Raw genomic sequence first — 6,538 nt, 5'->3', positions numbered from 1 at the left:
ACGGTTGTTGGTGACGTCGAGGACCTCATCTTTATGGCATCCCTTAAACCTGTGTTTATACAGGAAATGTGTCGAATTTGGGTAATTTCAAGTGAGATCAGATTTAGTGCTATGTAAACTATTCCCCCTCAGGAGACTGAAAAGATTTGGCATGGGTCCTCAGATCCTCAAAAGGTTCTACAGCTGCACCATCTAGAGCATCACTGCCTCTGGTTGCATCACTGCCTGGTATGGCAACTGCTCGGCCTCCGACCGCAAGGCACTACAGAGGTTAGTACGTATGGCGCAGTACATCACTGGAGCCAAGCTTCCTGCCATCCAGGACCTCTATATCAGGCAGTGTCATATCAAGCCCTAGAAATTGTCAGACTCCAGCCACCCTAGTCATAGACTGTACTCTCTGCTACCGCACGGCAAGCAGTACCGGAGCGCCAAGTCGAGGTCCAAAAGGCTTCTTAACAGCTTCTACCCCCAAGCCATAAGACTCCAGGGACTCAAATCCTGCAGTGCCAGACGTGTCCCCCTGCTTAAGCCAGTACATGTCCAGGCCCGTCTGATGTTTGCTAGAGAGCATTTGGATGATCCAGAAGAAGATTGGGAGAATGTCATATGGTCAGATGAAACCAAAATATAACTTTTTGGTAAAAACTCAACTCGTCGTGTTTGGAGGACAAAGAATGCTGAGTTGCATCCAAAGACCACCATACCTACTGTGAAGCATGGGGGTGGAAACATCATGCTTTGGGGCTGTTTTTCTGCAAAAGGGACCAGGACGACTGATCCATGTAAATGGAAAGAATGAATGGGGCCATGTATCGTGAGATTTTGAGTGAAAACCTCCTTCCATCAGCAAGGGCATTGAAGATGAAATGTGGCTGGGTCTTTCAGCATGACAATGATCCCAAACACACCGCCCGGGCAACGAAGGAGTGGCTTCGTAAGAAGCATTTCAAGGTCCTGGAGTGGCCTAGCCAGTCTCTAGATCTCAACCCCATAGAAAATCTTTGGATGGAGTTGAAAGTCCATGTTGCCCAGCAACAGCCCCAAAACATCACTGCTCTAGAGGAGATCTGCATGGAGGAATGGGCCAAAATACCAGCAACAGTGTGTGAAAATCTTGTGAAGACTTACAGAAAACGTTTGACCTCTGTCATTGCCAACAAAGGGTATATAACAAAGTATTGAGATAAACTTTTGTTATTGACCAAATACTTATTTTCCACCATCATTTGCAAATAAATTCATAAAAAATCCTACAATGTGATTTTCTGGATTTTTTTTCTTATTGTCTCCCATAGTTGAAGTGTACCTATGATTAAAATTACAGGCCTCTCATCTTTTAAGTGGGAGAACATGCACAATTGGTGGCTGACTAAATACTTTTTTGCCCCACTGTATATACATGTACATTAATCAGTGATCAAATCCGAATAGCTTTTTACTTATAGGAAGAGTGCTTCGAACAGAGTGAGCTGAGCATTGAGTTCCTTCCATTCTCACAGCGTAGGTAGACCTCATTCATTTCCTGAGCCCCAGGAATCAGCAGTCTGATGCAGAACTTCTGACCAGCCACACTAACCAGTTTGGACTCATTTGGCTTGTTAATAAAGTCACCAGTGAAGAAACGTCATTATATCTAGAATGTCCTTTCTGATGCTCTACGTACTACACATCTTCGTGTCAACTTGTGTGGTTGTGGTTCTATGTGACAATGTGGGCTGAATGTAGAGTATGTGCACGTGGGTGGGCATTTTCACCACAGTGAATGTCAGTACATATGACCTTTGAGGTTCATCTGCTGAATGGGCTCCGTGAGGCTCTCCTCTTTACTCTTGTAGTAGGAGATGGATGTGTTGTTGAACGTGAACCAGATCTGCTTATAGCCCTTTAGTGTCAGTCTCTTTGGTCTAGGAGAGAGTGAGATGAAACAAACTAGAATGTTAAGGGTTTTCAGCAACATTGGAAAGGGTACGCAGTTGTATGTCTGTGTGAGTGAGCATGTCAATATAACCGTAGCTGCGGTTAGTGTGTGTTTGCGTGTGTGTGTGTCTATAAACACTCATCCAGACTCTCAGAGTCTCATATATCTTGTGTGATCGATATCCAATCTAAAATCCATGGCAGGAAAAGGTGGTCACCGGCAGAAAGATGGATGTGAGTCAGAGGGCGTTCAGCCAGCCAGCAGTGATGTATGTTGTCAACCCATCTTACCTGAAGATGTTCAAGTAGTCATGCAGCTCTGGTGCTACCCTCATTGTTTCCTGTGAAGAGATAAAACCCTGTGTCTATATTGTGTCATGTGCGGTTGCAATTAAACTTTTTCCATGTCACTTTTTTTGCTTCCTTACAAATCAGCCCTGATCACCATTACAGACTGCTACAGTATGGTGGAGAATCAGAGGGACTAACCAGCATGTCTTCAGCGCTGCTCTCCTCTGCATCCATCTTCACCTCCAAACACTGAAGGGCGGAGTCAAGGTCATCCATGGCAGGACATGATGTCATCAGCCGGGGCTCTGGCAGAGACACCTTACCAATGTGGTGCTGAGGATAGCGCACTCACAAACGTATAACAGTGTGAAAGACAAGGGAAGCAATGTGTCATAGACAGAGAATACCCTTTGGGGACAGTTCTTGTTTGTTTACCTGAAGGGCAGCAAAGAGCATCATCTCTTCCTCTGTGCAACCAACATCCACCAACAAGATGGCCCAGCGAGCCTGCTCAAACATCTGGGTCAGACGGACTGCGTCATACTGGAGACGGAGACAAGGTAGATAAAGTGACCGATTACACACAGCACAATTCATGGCCACCATGAGGTAGAATAAGGAAATAATCGATAGCCCCTCAGGAAGCATGTTGCAGGCCTACCTTGGGCTGCAGGTCATGGAAGCAGTAGTATTTGAAGTGTAGCAGCAGTCTGTCATGCTCCTGCACTCCCTGTTGGAGCAGAGAACGAGACGAATCCAGTCCACAATAAAACACATGTAATTCATTGAATTACACGCCGTTCTTTTTCACTAACAGTACACAGAGTAACATACGCATACCTAAACATACAGTGCCTTGCGAAAGTATTCGGCCCCCTTGAACTTTGCGACCTTTTGCCACATTTCAGGCTTCAAACATAAAGATAGAAAACTGTATTTTTTTTGTGAAGAATCAACAACAAGTGGGACACAATCATGAAGTGGAACGACATTTATTGGATATTTCAAACTTTTTTAACAAATCAAAAACTGAAAAATTGGGCGTGCAAAATTATTCAGCCCCCAGTTCAGTGAGGATCTCTGAATGATCCAATGTTGACCTAAATGACTAATGATGATAAATACAATCCACCTGTGTGTAATCAAGTCTCCGTATAAATGCACCTGCACTGTGATAGTCTCAGAGGTCCGTCAAAGCGCAGAGAGCATCATGAAGAACAAAGAACACACCAGGCAGGTCTGAGATACTGTTGTGAAGAAGTTTAAAGCCGGATTTGGATACAAAAAGATTTCCCAAGCTTTAAACATCCCAAGGAGCACTGTGCAAGCGATAATATTGAAATGGAAGGAGTATCAGACCACTGCAAATCTACCAAGACCTGGCCGTCCCTCTAAACTTTCAGCTCATACAAGTAGAAGACTGATCAGAGATGCAGCCAAGAGGCCCATGATCACTCTGGATGAACTGCAGAGATCTACAGCTGAGGCGGGAGACTCTGTCCATAGGACAACAATCAGTCGTATATTGCACAAATCTGGCCTTTTATGGAAGAGTGGCAAGAAGAAAGCCATTTCTTAAAGATATCCATAAAAAGTGTCGTTTAAAGTTTGCCACAAGCCACCTGGGAGACACACCAAACATGTGGAAGAAGGTGCTCTGGTCAGATGAAACCAAAATTGAACTTTTTGGCAACAATGCAAAACGTTATGTTTGGCGTAAAAGCAACACAGCTGAACACACCATCCCCACTGTTAAACATGGTGGTGGCAGCATCATGGTTTGGGCCTGCTTTTCTTCAGCAGGGACAGGGAAGATGGTTAAAATTGATGGGAAGATGGATGGAGCCAAATACAGGACCATTCTGGAAGAAAACCTGATGGAGTCTGCAAAAGACCTGAGACTGGGACGGAGATTTGTCTTCCAACAAGACAATGATCCAAAACATAAAGCAAAATCTACAATGGAATGGTTCAAAAATAAACATATCCAGGTGTTAGAATGGCCAAGTCAAGTCCAGACCTGAATCCAATCGAGAATCTGTGGAAAGAACTGAAAACTGCTGTTCACAAATGCTCTCCATCCAACCTCACTGAGCTCGAGCTGTTTTGCAAGGAGGAATGGGAAAAAATGTCAGTCTCTCGATGTGCAAAACTGATAGAGACATACCCCAAGCGACTTACAGCTGTAATCGCAGCAAAAGGTGGCGCTACAAAGTATTAACTTAAGGGGGCTGAATAATTTTGCACGCCCAATTTTTCAGTTCTTGATTTGTTAAAAAAGTTTGAAATATCCAATAAATGTCGTTCCACTTCATGATTGTGTCCCACTTGTTGTTGATTCTTCACAAAAACATACAGTTTTATATATTTATGTTTGAAGCCTGAAATGTGGCAAAAGGTCACAAAGTTCAAGGGGGCCGAATACTTTCGCAAGGCACTGTATATGAATGAGTGATGGTACAGAACGGCATAGGTAAGATGCAGTAGATGGTGTTCACAAAGCCATTGAAGACATTTTTTTAAAGGTATCTGTGACCATTAGATGCATATCTGTATTCCCAGAAATGTGAAATCCACACAGTAGATTAGGGCCTATTGAATTTATTTTAATGGACTGATTTGCTTATGTGAACTGTAACTCAGTAAAGTCTTTTAATTTGTTACACGTTGCGTTTATATTTTTGTTCAGTGTATAAAAACATTTACCAGAATATTTTGTTTCATATATAACTAATTGGTCAATACATACGTAGCATCAGCAATCCAGGGTTTATATACATCATTGACTTCACCACAATTTTTATGCCTTCTTGTTTTTAATTGGAAGTCCGATACCAAGCCATCACATGCTCACTGGGTTATGGAATGTTATGGCCAATCTCAAAGCTAAAATATTTCACCCGTGGCTCCACTCAAAAGTTAGTTTTACAAGGTCTGGCAGCCATTCCTCGACTACTTTGAGAGTAACCTCTCTGCTGAGAACTTAATGTGGCCCCTGCACCCCCCCCTTGTCTTATTATATTTGGTTGTTTCTCTCCTTAATTTCCACCAGCTGTTCCATAGGATAGTACCCATGTAATCTTAACTGATGCGTCCAGGTGTAACAGGGGAATTTAGTTATTGTACCTGATGTTGTATCATGTTTGTTACTGTAGATAATGTTCTGCTTTTATGTGTTCCAATTACAATAATATCTGCAACAATAACTTCTTACTTTTATTTAGATAGGAACTCCTCATACATGTACTTACTCAGCAGACGACAGACCCCCATAACAGTTTGGAAGACTGGACTAGAGAAGCAGGCCTGAAGCCTCAGAGTGGTCTCGTTGGGTAGGCCCAGTGTCAGGGGCTTGTGCTGGGGGGGGCTCAGGCGAACATCGGCATGGATCTCATACTTCTCAAGGGTCCAGTAGAGCTGGAGCAGCTACTGCTGCTTCTGCTCCCACAACAGGGCATGGTCTGACCAGTCCTGCTTTATCTATGTGGTGTACAGAGGAGTCTGTCGCTGCTTTATATTAACACATTTATGGCGTGTCTCATAGATACTTTGAATCTTGTTTTGAAATCAATTATTCATGTTCTGATTTACAGATTGTGGAGTACGTCTATAATCACTTACTACACCCCACAATTAAAAGATATCAACAACCCTGAGAACTGACAAAATAGATACGCATATGCAATTTAAAAATATACTGTATCTTAAATATAGTCCCAAGATGGAAGTTGAAGTGCACATTGGTAGGGAACTCACGTGTCTTCTCCACAATTCTGAACACGACACCACCAATGTGAAGGTCTGAGGTCACGCTAACTTTGAAGGGTGTAGCCTCAAGGCCAAGCTCCTCCACTGTCACAGACAGATCCCAAGAAGCCATACTTACAGAGGGAAAATATAGCACTCATCTTTTATTATTGGTATTAATTGTGATAAGTGATGCTACATTATGGCTTTAACAATAAACTCTCGTTTGAAGACGCTGTATTACAATGTGGTAATACAACCATCGGGTTATGCCACATTTAAGATAGTAACACACATTAACACATTTTTTTCAATTAAAGCAAAAAGTAAAGTAAAATGCTGAACTCTGATAGTGTACGGTTATTTATAAACAGACAAAACTGGGGAACATGGTAATGCCCTGAATCAAACTACAGGTCAAATCTTAGGCAACCCTAGTCTTGGCTATTCCCCACATTAAAATATACTGTAATAATGTACTCCACCAACACATTATAATAAGACAGAGCAAAATCATATTACTTCCTGTAAATGAATGACCCCTTTCTTAGTCATCGGTTCAATTACCCCAATACCCCCT

At 42.6% G+C, this 6,538-nt stretch overlaps 1 pseudogene; it reads right to left on the bottom strand.

Moving 5' to 3' along the window:
- Positions 1-1,438: 1,438 nt before the first annotated feature.
- On the bottom strand, positions 1,439-6,091 carry LOC139419239 (fermitin family homolog 3-like; annotated as a pseudogene).
- Between the last annotated feature and the right edge of the window lie 447 nt (positions 6,092-6,538).

Source organism: Oncorhynchus clarkii, chromosome 10, assembly GCF_045791955.1.
Source record: "Oncorhynchus clarkii lewisi isolate Uvic-CL-2024 chromosome 10, UVic_Ocla_1.0, whole genome shotgun sequence".
In the NCBI taxonomy this organism is placed as follows: Eukaryota; Metazoa; Chordata; class Actinopteri; order Salmoniformes; family Salmonidae; genus Oncorhynchus; species Oncorhynchus clarkii.
Note: the sequence above shows the minus strand (reverse complement) of the source record. Positions and strands in the feature narration are given on the sequence as shown.